Source organism: Bos javanicus, chromosome 11 (assembly GCF_032452875.1).
Source record: "Bos javanicus breed banteng chromosome 11, ARS-OSU_banteng_1.0, whole genome shotgun sequence".
Classification (NCBI taxonomy): domain Eukaryota; kingdom Metazoa; phylum Chordata; class Mammalia; order Artiodactyla; family Bovidae; genus Bos; species Bos javanicus.
This window is the reverse complement of record NC_083878.1, coordinates 74,678,126-74,696,147: the sequence shown is the minus strand read 5'-3', so window position 1 is coordinate 74,696,147 and position 18,022 is coordinate 74,678,126. Positions and strand designations below refer to the sequence as shown.

General features: G+C 40.8%; 1 protein-coding gene across 6 annotated transcripts in view; it reads right to left on the bottom strand.

Annotated features, from left to right (window-relative positions):
- Positions 1–13,091, bottom strand: part of ITSN2 (intersectin 2) — a 126,517-nt gene extending 113,426 nt beyond the window's left edge. For 3 of the 6 annotated variants that reach the window (XM_061433158.1, XM_061433149.1, XM_061433156.1), the window contains exon 1: positions 12,106–12,196. The gene's annotated coding sequence lies outside the window, so the exon portion shown is untranslated. Of the gene's footprint in view, positions 1–11,647; positions 11,734–12,105; positions 12,197–12,451 lie in introns of those variants that run through there. The other 3 variants (XM_061433150.1, XM_061433157.1, XM_061433151.1) reach the window with 3 other exon arrangements.
- Between the last annotated feature and the right edge of the window lie 4,931 nt (positions 13,092–18,022).

Sequence of the window (18,022 nt, the reverse complement as noted above, 5' to 3'; positions counted from 1 at the left end):
ACTAATAAAAAGGAGATGTTTTTCTTACAAATATTGATTACATTTGAGTAAAAGGTGATTATTATTTCTACCAAGAGGTTTAGGGCCCCAAATACACAAAGCATGTTGAGACTCAAAAGCTTCAAAAAGAGAACTGCTCTACACAAATTTAGTTCTCAGTTCTAGTTCTGCAACTTAACATCTTCAGTTTAAGGTGTCTGAATATAAGCTGTGAACTTGGACTTCTATAAATGTTAAGTTTAGTCCACAAAGAATCGACCAATAGGGCAAAAAAAGAACAGAAATGGTAAACTAATAACTGAAGTAGCTAGTGCTCCGATAATGAAGATCTAAATTAGACCAATTTTAGAAGAATTAGTCAACAAGTCTGAACAAGACAATTCACCCACATGAAAGGGGAAAAAATACCTAAGAATAGCTTGTGACTCAGCCTGCACTGCTGTAAGGGGTGGGCTGGTGGGAGCTGGCTAGTTGGTCTATCCTCTTCCATCTCATATTAGGACTAAATATTAAAGCAAAACTATTTACTTGACTTGATTAAGAAGTATAGAAGGAGAGGACTTTCCTGGTGGTCCAATGGTTGAAGATCTACCTTCCAGGGCAGGGGACATGAGTTCGATCCCTCGTCGGGGAGGCAAGACCCCACATTCTATGGGGCAACCAAGCCTGTGGGCCACAGCTAAGACCCCACATGGTCAAAAAAATAAGTAAATATTCTAAAAAATAGTATAGAGGGAAAAAATTCAGGTAGATGCTTTACCTTCAAGTAAAATATCACCTCCCTAAAACAAAGATAACTAAGTCCTGAAGCTATTATTTATGCAAAAGAAATAGTAAAGATTCGTCCATACAAATATTTTTAGACTTCTGCTGAATACAAAATTAAAAGATATACAATCGGAGAAAAAGCAAAACAAATATGATAGTTATCATGTTTAATGTACATAGAACTACTTAGATAATGAAAACACTAAGACTTTAAATAGACAATTTCCAAAGAGGAAATAAAACTGGCTAATAGATGTTAACATTACTAATCAATCGAGAAAATGCAAATTTTTATTTTGTTTCTCCTTATAGACTTACTTTAAAAAAAAAAAAAACAGACCCTAGGGCTAGCAGTATTCAGGGCTAGCAAAGGTGAGAAGAGAGGAGGGTTACAGACATACTCATGGGGGTACAAACCATCAGAGCTCTTCAGAAGGTAGTGTGAAAATATACAGCAAGAATCCTAATAAAATTCTTATCCTGTAAGTCAATGATTTCATTTCTGGAAATCTGTCACAAGGAAACAATAATAAATGTGGGAAGTGCTTTACTTACAGTGACATTTACTGCAGCTATTATTAGTTACTAGAGACAAATTGGAAACGATATGAGTATCCAATAAGGGGAGAACACACTGAGCCAAGTATTATGCTGCCACTTCAGTCAAATTCATAGTGATATGTGAATTATATATCTAGATAGATCTGATCTAGATATATATAGATCGATCCATCTAGACATATATAGGTAGACAGATCTATCCAGATATATATAGGTAGATAGATTGATCTATCTAAATATACAGATATATCTATATCTAGATAGATACCTCAATAACTTTTTTAAAAAAATTTCAGGAAGATTATGTAATAATCTGGAAACTGTTTATGCTTTTATAATTTATCAGTTCAGTCTCTTAGTCATGTCTGACTCTTTGCAACCCCACAGACTGCAGCACGCCAGGCTTCCCTGTGTATCACCAACTCCCAGAGCTTGCTTAAACTCATGTTCATTGAGTCAGTGATGCCATTCAACCATCTCATCCACTGTCATCCCCTTCTCCTCCTGCCTTCAATCTTTCCCAGCATCAGGGTCTTTTCCAATGAGCCAGTTCTTTGCATGAGGTGGCCAAAGTACTGGAGTTTCAGCTTCAGAATCAGTCCTTCCAATGAATATTCAGGACTGATTTCCTTTAGGATGGACTGGCTGGATCTCCTTGCAGTCCAAGGGACTCTCCAGAGTCTTCTCCAACACCACAGTTCAAAAGCATCAATTCTTCGGTGCTCAGCTTTCTTTATAGTCCAACTGTCACATCCATACATGACTACTGGAAAAACCATAGCCTTGACTAGACAGACCTTTGTTGGCAATGTCTCTGCTTTTTAATATGCTGTCTGTGTTTGTTATAGTTTTTCTTCCAAGGAGCAAGTGTCTTTTAATTTCATGGCTGCAGTCACCATCTGCAGTGATTTAGGAGACCAAGAAAAAAAAGTCTCTCACTTTTTCCACTGTTTCCCCATCTATTTGCTATGAAGTGATGGGACTGGATGCCATGATCTTCTTTTTTGAATGCTGAGTTTTAAGCCAGTTTTTTCACTCTCCTCTTTCACTTTCATCAAGAGGCTCTTCAGTTCCTCTTCACTTTGTGCCATAAGGGTGGTGTCATCTGTATATGTGAGGTTATTGATATTTCTCCCAGCAATTTTGATTCCAGTTTGTACTTCATCCAGCCCAGCATGTCACATGATGTACTCTGCATATAAAATTTGCCAACATCCACTGGAATTTATAATTTATAACATACTATAAATGTGTATTTATCATTATTAAAAAGAACAGCTAACAATCACTGAATACTTACCAAACACCAAGCCTGACACTCAGGTCTATACTTGCCACTGTTATTGAAACATCATTGATACCATCATCATGTATCTGAGATGGGCCTAGAAGTCTGAGGCCCAGGCCACTCACCCATTGTGAGGCTAGGCCAAGATAAAAGTCATATTTTAAAGGAGGTCTCAGTGTAAACATTTTCATAGGCCCTTTGAGAATGTTAAAAAAAATTTTGAAGTTGAATTTTAATTATTTCAGAAAAGAAAGGTACAGTAACCTGACCTACCTCCTCTCTCCAAGCACAGGCCAGAGGAGCACCCCTCGATGACCTAACCAAAGGACAGGCCTGATTATTACTGTTACGTTTATTGAAAAGTCATTATGAGATGGTCACACTGAACACATATTATTTCTGCATCCTCACAAAAACTCTAGGGATAAATATTTTATGAAACTGCCACTTTTTAAAGAAAAGACAACTAAGGCTTACTGAGACAGTTATACTCACAAAGCTAATAAAAGGCTAAGCTGTAACTAAAACCCCAGATAGCACAAGCCATGTTCCTAACTACAGTGCTGTATTGTAAAACATGTACAAAAATACGTATGTAAAAACAAAGAGCAAAAACAGGGTGGTGGGAGACACCAAAATGTGGTTGTAATTGGTTGTTGGAATAACTTTTCTCTTACTTTTCTTTTTCTCTATTTTACAAAGTTTCTTCAATCAGCATGAATTATTTTCATAATTAAAAAAAGTTTTAGTTACACGATGAGATATGAAGAGGAGGATTTGAAAAAATACCAAATTAAATGACAAATAAATTATATTGTCAATCTGTAAAGTGCTCACTTCTTCCTCAAGACCAGCAGTCAGTATACCTCAAGACTACAGCCAGAGAAGAACGTCTCTTAGTCTTGTATCAAACCTAGAAGAACAGAAACGTAATGAAGGCCAGAGAGAAAAGACAATGAGGTCTCGTGCCATGTGCTGACAACCAGCAAAGGGCGTGCAGGAACCCAAGTCTTCACAGAGGGCTGCAGGGTTTCCTCTCTCCCCAAGCCCAAGGCTTCCACTTTCAGCAAAGGCTGCCAGTGGGCCTTCCCCACCAAGTCACAAAATTTCCCTGGGCATTTCAAGATCTTATCAAGATTATACCAGGACCTGCCAACTTCCCCCGCTCCTGTCACACTGGAAAAATGAGGAAGTCAGAAAAGAAACTGAGCTCTGTTTTATAACAGAAGAGCTCCAGAAGAAAGACTGAAATACTAACACTAGACCAGGTATGCTGGGTGAAGGAGGGATTTATTACATCAGGCTTTCCCAGAGGCAAAGCTGATAAACCTCAAAATCACTGTAAATCACTTGTTGTTCCCAGAACGGGAAATTCCCATGTGTGTTTGCACTCAGTCTCTAGGCCCCCCTCTTTCTGCCTCCTTCCCCACTGGCCTTCAAAGTTGAGTTCCAGAGTTAACTTCCTTAGTGTAAGTTTCTCTATTTTACATACTGGGAAAGTTGATTTCTTTCTTATATCACCAACAGTATCATGAGCACCTTTAATTCAAATCAACAAATATTTACAGAGTATTCAGATGTACAGCATCTGTATAAAATGTATAAGAGCAGGGAATACACAAGAGGAATAAGACCAAAAATGATAACTGCATGTAAGTGCAACAGGTATAAAGAAAAGACAGAAGATGGGCACCTAACTTTGCCTTGGGGAACTAGAAAGTTGTTAGATGACTAATACCAGAGAAAATAACTTCTAAACTAAGAAATGAAAAACTGAACAAAAGGTATCACCCATTAGGCTAGGAAAAGAGATTCTAAGGAACTGAGAACAGAAATGCGCAAGGACACAGAAGAAAAAACCGTTTGAGAATTTAAAACATGCTGTCAGAGTACTTTGTAAATGGAGCTAATAACTGCACCTACCTCATAGAGAAGAGATATTATAAAAATTAAATGAGTTAATTAATATAATCAATTAATATAGCAGGAGATGCAAGAGACACAGATTCAATCCCTGGGTTGGCAAGATCCTCTGGAATAGGAAATGGCAAACCGCTCCAGTATTCTTGGCATGAAAATTCCATGGACAGAGGAGTCTGGTGGTCTGCAGTCCGTGGGGTCACAAAGAGTTGGACACGACTGAGTGACTAAGCACGCACGCGTGCGCACGCACACACACGGTGATTACTACATAAACCCTAGCTATTATCATTACAATTGATAAGAATTCATTTACAAAGCTAAGATACAAACTTGGAAAAAAAATTTATACCTATAAGCAAAGAGTTACTATTCTTAGTATTTAAAGAAATCTTAGAAATAACCAAGAGATGAACATGCCAATGAAGTGAGAAAAGGACAGAGACAAATATTTCTCAAAGAAAAAAACTTTAAGTATTACCTTATTAATATTAGGGCTTCCCTGATAGCTCAGTTGGTAAATAATCTGCCTGCAACACAGGGGACCCTGGTTTGATTCCTGGGTAAAATAGGCTGGAGAAGGGATAGGCTACCCACTCCAGTATTCTTGGGCTTCCCTTGTGGCTCAGCTGGTAAAGAATCTGCCTGCAATGCGGGAGACCTGGGTTCAATCCCTGGGTTGGGAGAATCCCCTGGACAAGGGAAAGGCTACCAATTTCAGTATTCTGGCCTGGAGAATTCCATGGACTGTATAGCCATGAGGCTGCAAAGAGTTGGACACGACTGGCCAACTTTCACTTCACTACTAATATTCAGAGAAAGAAAAATTAAAACAAGGGTCTTTATCAAATTATTAGATTTAAAAATAAGTGTTCCTAAGGATGTGGGGAATCTGGTTTTATCTGGTTAAGAGAACACTTTGGTACTGACAAGTTTTTCTGGAAGACAACTTGGCAATACATTTACATGGGCCTTAGAAAGTACCCACACCTTTTGACCCAATGTTACTGCAACTACTAGAAATTTATTCTAAGGAAATAATCATAAAGTCAGATATGGTTACAAGGATGTTAGCTGTGGCACAACTTAAAATAACAACAAAAACAACTATAAACTACCTTAATGTTGAGAAACAATATGAGACAGTGATACAAGCACAGGCTATGGAGTCAGAATAAGTTCATAACCTATGGCTCCCACTTACTGGCTGTGGGATCTTGGGAAAATTACCAAACTTGTCCTTGCTCAATTTTCTTAGCTGTAAAATAAATAATCATAGAACAGCTCTTAAAGAGAGACTAAAGACTAAATGAGCAAAAGTATGTAAAGTGTCTCAAAAGTAACCAGGATACAGTAGTATCAATAGACGTTAGACATTATTAACATCCAGTATCAATGGCACCCCACTCCAGTACTCTTGCCTGGAAAATCCCATGGGTGGAAGAGCCTGGTAGGCTGTAGTCCATGGGGTCGCTAAGAGTCGGACATGACTAAGTGACTTCACTTTCACTTTTCACTTTCATGCATTGGAGAAGGAAATGGCAACCCATTCCAGTGTTCTTGCCTGGAGAGTCCCAGGGACAGGGGAGCCTGGCAGGCTGCTGTCTATGGGGTCGCACAGAGTTGGACACGACTGAAGCGACTTAGCAGCAGCATAAGCAAGACAATATTATTTAGCCAATAAAAATTTTATTGTAGATAAATATAAAGTAGAACTATGGTTTTGATAAGTGCTACTAAACTAAAAAGCAGATAACAAAAGCAGAATATATAATTCCATTTTTCCCAAAGAAAAATTTCTAGATGAGATCTACCAAAATATTAACACTCAACATTTCTCTGGATAATATGATTATTAAGGACTATAATTTTCTTCCTTCAATTTCCCTGCAGCTTTCCAGTTTTACACAAGGAACCTTATGTTACTCATAACAAAAATAGCATAAACCAAAAGTCTATAGAATTTAAAAACAAACACAATATAGCACTTTTAGAAAAAATCAAATTAAGGTATCTATTCTATGCTATTTGATAAATAGTTTATCTGCTCTAGGTTCACGTTGTACCTGAGGTTTTTTGTTTTCTGGCTTAAGTTACTAGAAAATAGAAATATTAAGAGATCTACCGGGTCCAAACCAGATAGTGAATGATAAACATTTCTGTTAAATACAATTATCTGAAATACTATTAAATTAACTCATAAAATGTGTACAATAATCCTCCCAATTTTGAATTCTTTAATAATTTTGAATGAGGCAAACTCTTCTCTCCATTTACCCCCACCCAACTGCCCACACATTCCCTAGCCCCATTTCCTACCTTACTTTTCTCCATAGCACTCAGCAAATTCTAACTCCTAGCCATTTTTGTCTCCACTCCCCATTCCTGAATACAAGTAGCACAGGGCAGGGTTTTTGTGTGTTTTGTTTACTGTTTATACTCTCAGTGGTTGGATCAGTTCCTGGCATGAAGACATTCATTATTTGCTAGAAGAACAAATGAATTCAGTATCAAGAATTATGAGTGACTTCTGTTAGGTTTAACTTTTTAAAGAAGAAAGAGGCTGAGAATAAAAGAAAGTTAAAGCAGAGGGCAGAAAAAGAGGGAAGAGGAGCTTCTTTTCCCCCCATTGAAACCCCTAGAAAGATAAAGTTGGGGTAAAGTCAACCTAATGAGGAAAGCAATAGTAAACATGGATATAAGAGGCAGCTGCAGCACGTACTTTTTCAAGATGGGATGACCACCAGGTTATAAAGACTATAAAACCCAGGTCCCGGAAAGGAGTGGTCAGAAAGCTTTGAGTTATCTGTATCTGTCTCAAACCTGAATGGCATGGCTTTTTCCATCTCAATCATCCAAGTAACTCAGCTTTCAGGGAACAGTGGAACCCTAGATTCTGGATGTAGGAACTAGGATGCTGGAAGGAGGAAAAAACTTCATATTCATGGAAGAAAGGGACTTCTCTGGCAGTCCAGTGGTTAGGACGCAACACTTCCATGGCAGGGAGCATGAGTTCAATCCCTGGTCAGGGAAGTAAGATCCCACATGCTGCACAGCCAAAAAAAAAAAAAAAAAAATACACACACACACATATGGAATGAAGACCAGACACCAGAAGAAAGGAGAAGTGGGGAGGGAAAGTCTTCTAATACAGGTTGTCTAAGCATTTCACTGGAGCTTTAGCAGAGGTAAAGCTGAAAATGCTTCTAGTGAGAAGAAGAGAATAAAGGGAAATTAAATCTCAAGTCTTCTTTATCATTCAGGTTTTCAGGGCTTACCATAAAGTTAGAGAATGAATGCTACACAAGCATTCCTAGTCTGCTTCATTCCCAGCAAACTTCATTAATCTCTAAGTTCTCACTTATATTCACCAAAAAGTATTTCATACTCATTAAAAGGGCTTCCCACGTGACACCAGTGGTAAAGAACCTGCCTGCCAATGCAGAAGACGTAAAGGACACAGGTTAAATCCCTTAGTCAGGAAGAGCCCCTGGAGGAGGGCATGGCAACCCACCCCAGTATTCTTGCCTGGAGAATCCCATGGACAGAGGAGCCTGGTGGGCTACAGTCCATACATAGCATCGCAAAGGCACAGTCCATAGGGTCACAAAGGGTCAGAAACGACTGAGGCAACTTAGCACACACTCACTAAAAGTAAAGTCCTCAAATGTTGCATAATTTGTGAAATTTATTAATTTGACCTACTTAATTCTCATATTTAAGCAATCATTCTTAAGTGTGGAGGAGTGGCAAGGTGGTGAAGAAAGTGTCCAAATACCTATTTTTAAGCAAAAATGAAATGATACAGCAAGTTATCAGTGTCCTCCAAACTGTCCAAGCAAACCCGAATGGGTCCTTATCTATGTGGGCTCTGCAGTTTGACACTGTTCTTGGTCATTCTTTCCCATTATCAACCTCATAGTAGCCAAATACTCCTCACACTGAAAAGTAGAAGTTATTTAAGCATGTGGATTCAAAGACTTTGAAGTAATAAACCAAAGCAGTAGCTTCTTTTCCAGATATAGAACATTTGCTTCTTTTAGGCTATGCCTCCCACCCTCCCCCAAATTAAGGGGACTAAAAATGCAGATTCTTTGTTGGGAGAAAGGATTGTGGCTAAGTTCTACTCTATTTTCCAGCCTTCTTTTATGGATTGTTTTGATGGTAAGATTAAACATCAAGAGCAAAATTTTCTTTAATAAATAAAAAATAGAAAGACGACTAAGTTCAGTTTTGAAATTTCTCTTTGAAATAAGTTGGAATAATAATATGTAACATTTATTAAGCACTTATACCAAGCAGAAATCACTGTGGTAAGGACTTTATATTACATACAACAGCACTGAGATAGGTACTGTTATTTTCCCCATTTTACATATGAGGAAACAGAAGCTTAGAGAATTAAAATAAGTTGCTCAAAACAGATATAAGCAGGAGGCTTAACTTAAAGGCCTGTACTTTTATCCAGACCAAAATAAATAAAATTTTTATTGAAATACATATACTTTTTCTAAAATGAATATGCACTAGTGAAAAAAATGATCTAGAAAACATAAAACAGTTGCTTAAGTAAAACAAGTTAAAAGTCTGCCATCTGGTATTAGATCTCTAAATGTCTACCATAACCACTGCTGAATAACTTCACAAACAAATCATTCAGTGTCTTCATATAGCTGTGAAATTCATTTTTTTAATTAATCTCTCAGAATATTTGAAAATGAAACATGGTGCCCTCTTAGAGTTATACATTATTTCTTGATGTATTCGCTCAGATGTATTCTTTTCTGCTCAGTTTCCTTCCTCCCTCCCCCACTTCCTCTCTGCCTGTAGGTCATTTAAGACCAGTTCAGTTCCTCCTTCTCAAGAATACCTATATGCACACTCTACCCAACAAGACTCTAATTTAGTCGCTGTGCTCTGTAGATAGAGAATGGTAAAAAGTAAAAAACAAACTCAAGTAAAAAATATAGCGTTTCTGATGCAGCTTCATCTATAGGACTATTCTTTTACAGAACTAATCCTAAACACTATTTTTATACTTCACACTTGGAGTCCTGCCTTTAACAATTGGCACACAAAAACGTCTGCCTATTTTTAGCCTTTCTTCATAAATATTAATAGTTATTCCATACATTTTTCCATAAATAAGGTACTGAAAATATTAGAATATAAAAAAAGAAAAACAGGCACACGCACTGTTGTATGGTAATAAAATACCACCATATTTTGAGTAAGGTAATTAGTTTATTCTGAATCATTTTTGGAACTTGCTAATATAAATGCTTTACAAGTAAATATAGTATATAAAAATGCTACTTATTGATGGAATAATATGTATCAAAACTTTCATTCGTTTACTCAACAAATACTGAATGCCCAAATAACCTTTTGTTTTCATTTCTGAACCAAGATGAATGTACCAGATAAGGAACAGGTGTTGAAGTTAGAAGAATCTTGGTTTGAAACCTGGCTTACTAGCTCAGTGACCCAGAGTAACTCAGTTAACCTAAAGAAGCTCTGTTAACCTCCAGGTTAACATTTCCCTTATCTATTTGATGGGTGGGAAAGAACTATTCATAGGGTCTCTGTGAGCCTAAATGATTATATAACACAACACAGAGCCTGGGAGGCAGTAAGTGTTCAATAAATGACAAAAATGGTAAATATATTTTAATACTGAGGAAAGTAGCTGAGGTAGATATCCAATAAATGGTCTTTTTGTCTTACTAGATAGAAATTTCTGAAACTCTGCATTAAAGATACAACAAAGTAAAAATCTTAAGGTTATGTAAGAAAATTTACACTGTAAAAAAGAGATATGGTAAGTCTATAGAGTGAAAAAAATAAAGGAAGAAAGAGATGGGTAAAGAAGGTCTTGAAAGCTGCTGAGTTTGGGTGATCGATGTATATAAGTTCCTTTTACTATCCAGATTTTGTGAAAATACAAATTTTTTAAAAACTATAATTCTAATCCCAGCAATTGTAGAATAAATTTTCTCATATTCTGGTGAGATCTGAATTTTAGCCATGAGATATACTGAACTAACAATAGTACCTCCCTGCTCAATAATTCAGTACAGGTCAAGTTTTCGCAAACAATTCTACCTTTTGTTATTAAGGTAAGCAAAAAAAACAATTACATGCATTAAACTATAAAAAGATGCAAGCGTTCGTGAGGCTCATTACTACTACATTAAATCAGCAGCCATGCACGTTTTTTTCCATGGCATCCCAAAAAAACACAAAATTCTGTTTGTCCTTAAATGAAGCTTTTAGAAACAACTTTCACCTTACCTACTTTTGAAGTAATAAGGAATATATGTCAAGCATATCTCAATAAAGCTGGGGGAAATAAATTACAAGGGAATCGTAGGCACAGCCAAAGAAACCTAGCACATCAAAATTGCTACTATCTTTCAATTTTGAGAGACGTCATTATTAATTTATGTAAGGGTTTTACGTGATGTTTTTAGATTGTATTTAGGTTTTACCACTGATTAACAACATAGCAAAGAAGTACAGGGAGAGAGGCAATTACTTTTCTTAAGAGGCTTAAGAAGCTTAACCTGGAGTCTATGCTACCTAAATTAAGCTGACTAGGACAACACAAAATTTCAAGGCACACTCGCCTATTTCTGGGTAAGCAAGTAAACCCTAGCAAAAACAAACTAGTGCATTTAGCAAAGCAAACATTTTTGTGTTGTTTAATTCCTATCACAAAGTATTCTATCAAAAATACTCCTAATAAATACAAGTCTCAAGTGAAGCATACTTGCCATCAGCAATCACTCGACTATAACGCACAGGATTAATAAATCCAAATACATCATCTTTTTATAAAATGCACAGCCATCTGCATTTCAGCCTCGGTTTACCCATTCACTATACATATGCAGGCGTCTTCAAAAAGAATTATAAAAGCAATCAACTTTTACTCTGGTCCAAGAGATTACAGCTCTCCGTGCTTCCTGTATACCCTGGAAGTCAATAACGCTGAACTCAAATTGTAACATTTCCCAACTTTGGTTTAATGAGAGCGGCGGACTCAGAGCATCCGCCCACTGGCCTCTCGTGACTCGGGCTACTTTGACGCACTGGGATGCGGCTCACCTGACATTCCGCACCAACCATTGCCAAGGAGGAAAACCAACTCTGTGAAAATAAAATGGGGCCCCGAGGAAGCGGGCGGGTGCCCCTCAGGGCTGGTTCGCTTCTGCCCGCACCCCGAAAGCCAGGGGGCCAGCCGCCGCGTCCGCACCTGCCAGAAGAGACCGCGGCTAGGGGTCCAGGGTTTGGCCGCGGGGAAGAGGCAGCCCGGCCCCGGCTCCTGGCCGTCCGCCCTGGCCGCGCCGCGGGGGCAGGAACCCGGGGCCGGAGGTTTCCGCCCGGCGCCGCCAAGACTGCCAGGGGCCTAGTTCGGGGGCCTCCCGGGTTCCCGAGGGCCCGTCCGCGTCGTGCGGGGCGCGCAGCCGCCTCCCGGCCCGGCCCGCAAGCCTCCCCGCGGCGTACGCCGCAGCGCCCGCACCTGCCCCGCGCCCTGCCGCAGCCCGAGCAGCGGCTTCACCCACCTGGCGCGCCCGCCGCGCCTCCCGCACGTCACAGCGCGACCCCGCGCCCCTCGGCACCAGCGGCGCGGGCGCGGGCGGATGCCGGGAGACCTGCTCGGCAGCCGCCGCTGCGCGCCTGCTTCGTCGTCAGGCCGCCGACAGCGAACCTGTTGCGCAGCCTGTCACAGCCGCTCGGGCTCCGCGGCGCCGCCTCAGCCCCACAACATGGCGGCCGCGGCCTCCGCAGGAAGCCGGGGGGCGGGGAGGGAGGCGACGGGCCGGGCAGTTGACGGCCCGCCCGCTCGCTGGCGGGCACTGACTCGTACTCCCTTGGGAACCCGAAATTGGCCCGGGTGCGGCTCCTCACCCTCGAAGTCCCGAGGCCGCGGACCCCGCGGGCCTGGTCCACATGCTCGTCTCTTCCCTCGGGGAGGCCCTGAAGCCCTGGACCCGCAGCCCTTCCTGGAGGGGTGCCGACCCACCTGGCTCCACCTCCCCGAGGTGACATGCTGGGGTTGGGTGATGCGTTTCCTGCCACCGCAGACCCCAAGGTTTCTGAAGAGGGCCAAGGGGTGTCCAGCACGTCCCTGATGCAGGCGCCTCACCCCACCCCAAGTCCCTGTGGGGTTCTCGCTGGAGCCTTCTCACCTGGGAGCTCAATTCCCCTGGAATGGGGACGGGGCGGGCATAGGTTATTCCCACCTTTGTTCATGGGTTTGTTACCGGCCTTTCCTTCAAATACCCAAGAAGGACTCACTTTCATCGTACCTAACAGTCGTCCATTCAGCGTCCCTCACCCTCCTCTATAACAAACAAAAAAGGACAAGAAAGGAGCCTTCCAGCCCTCATCCACACACAGAGCAGCTACCTCGAATACTCTGGCCAAGCAGTAAGAAGACAATCATCTCTCCGTGAATTCCACGACCTGCGGCTCTCCGCCGGGTGCTGAACTTTCTTCCCCACCTGAGAGCCGTCTGACAGGTGAAGCTCAAATTCAGCATCTGTTTTTTCTCCCCTTTCAGCTCCTAGTCTCTTCACAAAAGACTAAATAACTCAAGTCACCACCATTTATGGGGGGCTTGCCCTTGACACAGCACTCCTTCAAGAGAAAGGCTTTTCGTTATTTGAGGTTAGAGGTGGCGTTGGTGGTTTCTATGGGCATAACAAAGTGGGGGTGCAAGACCCAAGATTTTTGTTGGCTTTACACGTAGGATAGACCCATGTACAACACTCATACACCATGACTTGTTGGAAAAGGAGAAATCTGTGCAGAGCAAAAGATCCCATGGCTTCCTTTCATTGTTACACGTTGGGGCATGTGAATGTAGCCAGCGGACTTAAGAGGCGTGACTCCGGAGACCAGGCCTATCTGAACTAAACAGGCAACTCCTGTGAGGAACTTAGCAAACATCAGTAATGATAAACAGGCTTTTCCCGCTCTCATATTCGATGTTTTTCCTAACTCTTAGATTTGGACCTGACTTAGACTTGATAGACAGGTCCTGAGTCAGTGACACAGAAAAACCTGACTTCCTTGTGTTAGCCTAGGAAGTCATTTATCTGCTAGAGACCAGTCAGTCTATCCTGTATCTGCTAGGGACCAATCAGTCTGCAAACAAACCACCCAAGCTACAGACAGCACTCTTGAGCACATGGTCTTATTCCCATGACAGACATCGCCAATTATTTATGATCCCTTTTGGAGTCTGTGCTTCAGTCCAAGCCTCTGAATCCTTCTCAACGAAATTCTCCAAAGGGTTGGTCTGTAAGGTGAAACCTATTTTTATTCCCAATAGGCCAATTGATAGCCAGTCTCCATTTCCCTCCCATTGTCTGATCAATGTCATTTGTGTTTCTGGGTTCTGGACCTGATACCATTCACCCTGAGTCCTCTTTCTTTCTCAAGGAGGAGGCCAAATCCTTGGTAGGACAAAAATGAACCTTATAGAAAGGAATAGTTATAAAGAAATTTAAGGAAAAAATTTAAGTCTTCCTAAAATAGACCAAAAAGCTAAGAACCTCAGATGGAAATTGAGGTCCTGAATACAACTGGAAGCCTATAGTACCCCAAACACTAAAACAATTATATCCCAGGGTTCCATTCAGAGCTCTGAGGCTAGTGTGTCCATCCTATCCTACTCTTTCAGCATTGATGATTCATATGGGTGATAGCACCACAATCCCAGTTCTTTGACTTCCTCTTCTCATCACAGGGTGCGCCTTGAAACTGTATCTGTAATTTCTCCCCTTAATATTTCCCAAATCCTACCACCTCTTTTTCACTTCCTGCGCCAACTGGAAATCAGATACCTGGAGGAACTAAGTACTATCTAAAGACGTATAGACATACCTGTCAAGCCTTAAGAAGATTAGGAATTATTGTAGGGTGAGAAGGTTGAGAAATTAGGTAGTGGACTAAGTATGTTACATTTCTCTTCCCCAAGTTCTGCCACAGATTAGGACAGAGTGAAGGCCTGTTCCTGGTAACTTTGCTTTTACCATGAGAGCATTTAATCTCAATGTTTTCCTTCCCTGCAGTGATTCTCCCTCCCAACCATATATATTCCATATTCTAGCAATCTCCGTTTCTGTTGGTTTTCAAAGATTTTTGTCCCTCACCACATTACTACCCAGTCAACCCACATAACAAATTCTTAGTAATGGGAAGAGGCTCAAATAGAGAGCAGAAGCAATTCCAGACTCTAAGCATCCCATAAGATAAATACAGAGTAGGAAGGCTATGAGCTAATATGTAATACCTCTGCAAGTAATAAATCTCCCAAGACAGTACTATAAGCAATTTATAAAGAAATTAAGAGAAAAGGAACAAAAACTAGTTTTTTTTAAATTTATTCAGATGCTTAGCATTTTTGGTGTGCCTCATTCTTCCCCGTTGAATGAAGGTTTCCATCTTATAGTCCCCTTCAACTTGAAGAGCTTCTTTAGTGTTTCTACTAGTACAGATCTGTTGGCTACAAATCTTTTTAGTTGTACTTTATCTGAAAATAATTGTTATTTTTCTTTCATAATTGAATAACATATCCCCTGAATATAGAGTTCTGGATTGACAGGATGGTTTTTTTAGTTTCAGCATTTTAATGGTGTTTTTCCATTCTCTCTGGCCTCCATGGTTTCAGATGAAAGTTGGCTGTTGATTGGATCATTTTCCCTCTGTGTAATATGTTATTTTCTCTTGCTGCTTTTCAGAGTTGCTGTTAGGCTTTGGCTTTCAGTAATTTGACTCTGGTGTTACATCAGTGTGAACCTTTTTTGTGTTTATTCTGCTTAGTGTTCATTTATAATCTTGTATCTACAAATTTCTGTCTTTCATCAAATTAAGCAAAGTCTTAGCCATTATTTTTTAAAACACTTTTTTTCTGCGCCATTCTCTCTCATCTCCTTCTGTCATTCCAACTACATGTATATCTGAGTATTTGATACCACCTGGGTTTCATAGTTGATGTGTTGTAGCAGTGGAACACTATTCCACCACTGAACACCAGAAAACCCTGGCTCTCCCCTCCTGATCTAGGGCATCTGGAGATAGGAGTGAGTAGCATGATTTTACGGAGAAAACAATGGCACCCCACTCCAGTACTCTTGCCTGGAAAATCCCATGGACGGAGGAGCCTGGTAGGCTGCAGTCCATGGGGTTGCTAAGAGTCAGACATGACTGAGCAACTTCACTTTAACTTTTCACTTTCATGCATTGGAGAAGGAAATGGCAACCCACTCCAGTGTTCTTGCCTGGAGAATCCCAGGGACGGGAGAGCCTGGTGGGCTGCTGTCTATGGGGTCGCACAGAGTCGGACACGACTAAAGTGACTTAGCAGCAGCAGCATGATTTTAAAGCTGTGCCCCCTTTACCTTCTGTCTTTGGTAGGAGTTAATCTGCCTCTACTGTTAGCAACTGTGCTTTCCAGCTAGGGTGTCTCTTCCATTCTCCTATAGAAAATAACACAACCTCTCAATCTTTTCATGCCACTCCTAAACACACACACACACACACACACACACATTTATATATTGCCACCTTGATTCTGTCCCTTCTGAGAAATAGATAGAAAGTAAGGTTTGTCCCTTTTTAAGTTCCTTAAAACTCACATGAAAGTATGGATGTGCTGAAAGTGATCCTTTGTGCATAAAGAACTAAAATCAAAGTTAATCTGGGAAACCAAGCTGAAGCTGCCCTAGTTTCTGAATATAAAAACAGATGAAAAGCAGGCAGGAATAGGGGAGGTCAGGGTCCAAGAAAAGGCCTTGGACTTCGTTTGACACAGGTGTACTTCATTTTATCACGCTTCATTTTACTGTGCTTTGGCTTCCCAGGTGGTAAAGAATCTGCCAATGTAGGAAACATAGGAGATGCAGGTTCAGTCCCTGGGATGGGAAGATCCCCTGGAAGAGGAAATGGCAACCCACTCCAGTATTCTTGCTGGAATAATCCCATGGACAGAGGAGCCTGGTGAGCTACAGTCCATGGGGCACAAAGAATCAGACAGGACGGAAGCAACTGAGCATGCAGGCATGTATTATAGTGCTTCACAAATACTGCATTTTTACAAACTGAAGATTTGTGACAACCCTGCATATCAAACAAGTCTGTTGGTGCTGTTTTTCAACAGTATTTGCTCACTTCATGTCTCTGTGTCACAATTTAGTCCTTCTCACAATATTTCAAATATTTCAATATTATTCCTTCTCACAGTATTTCAAACTGTTTGATCATTATTTATCATCGTGATCTCTGTTCAGTGATCTCTGATGTTACTTTGACTTGCTAAAGACTCGGATGATGGTTAGGGTTTTCAACAATACAGTATTTTTAGTTAAGATAGGTATATTTTTAAGGTGTAATGCTGTTGACTTTATAGATGTCAGTGTGGTGTAAACACAACTTTTATATGAATTAGGAAGCCAAAAAATTCACTTTATTGAGATATTTGCTTTATTGTGGTGGTCTGGAACTGAACCCACAAAATCTCCAAGGTATACCTATGTTTGCTGATTCGTTAATCTGATATTTGTGTTCCTTTGGTTAATAGTTATTAAGAACCTATTACGTTCCAGCTCCTGAAAGCAAGAAGTTAGCAAGGAAGTAGCACTAGTGGAGAGCAGTTGAGACTCAATTTAGAGGAATGGTCAATGAGACAAACTAGTTCCTTCCCTCTTATCTTAGCTTCTTGACCTCCCACACCCTAATCTGGAGCCCTGGAGCAGATGAGAACCAGAGAAGTAGTAGAAATAGGAGTGCTTTTAGGGGAAAGAGGAGGGAAGTTCCCTAGTATGAAGGAAGGAATGTTCTCATTCTTGGGCCACTTCTGCTCTACAAAACCTGACTCTGGCATAATGCCTGATGGTACCGGAAAGGCAGTACCAGGCAAACTAGAAGGGGAAGTTAACCCAGACTTGGCCCTGGGCCAGCACTGCAGGGTGGAGCCAAAGGCCAGACTGGGGTGAGGCCTTGGAAGCCCTGGACAGGACGTGTCCATTCATGACCAGAGCACCAGGGGCTTCCAGTTTGGCAGGTATAGCTCAGCAGAAGGGAATCTAGTCTGTGTTCAAGAGTCAGACATGCTTCCTGTCTGGCAGATTTGCCCAGCTGTCTGTTTAGTTCATTGTTGCTATCTCCAGCACAAACCTGGAATGATACCAGTTTCCTTCATGTAATAACCTGACTAATATTTATGTGGCATTTTGCACTTGACAGAGTAATTTTATTTCATTTAATACTTAACAACAATCCTAGGAAGTAGGGTAAAGTTCTGTTTGTGATTATGTAACCTTGGTTGGTATGACTAAAAAGGGGTAAAGTCAGGCATAAGCCTTTTGTTGGGAATTTTCCCATGCAGATTTGTGATTTTCTTTCCCCTTTTAAATAGAGAAACACAGGCCACATTATTCTGGGTTCAAGAAAGCAACAGTGTTTTAAAATATA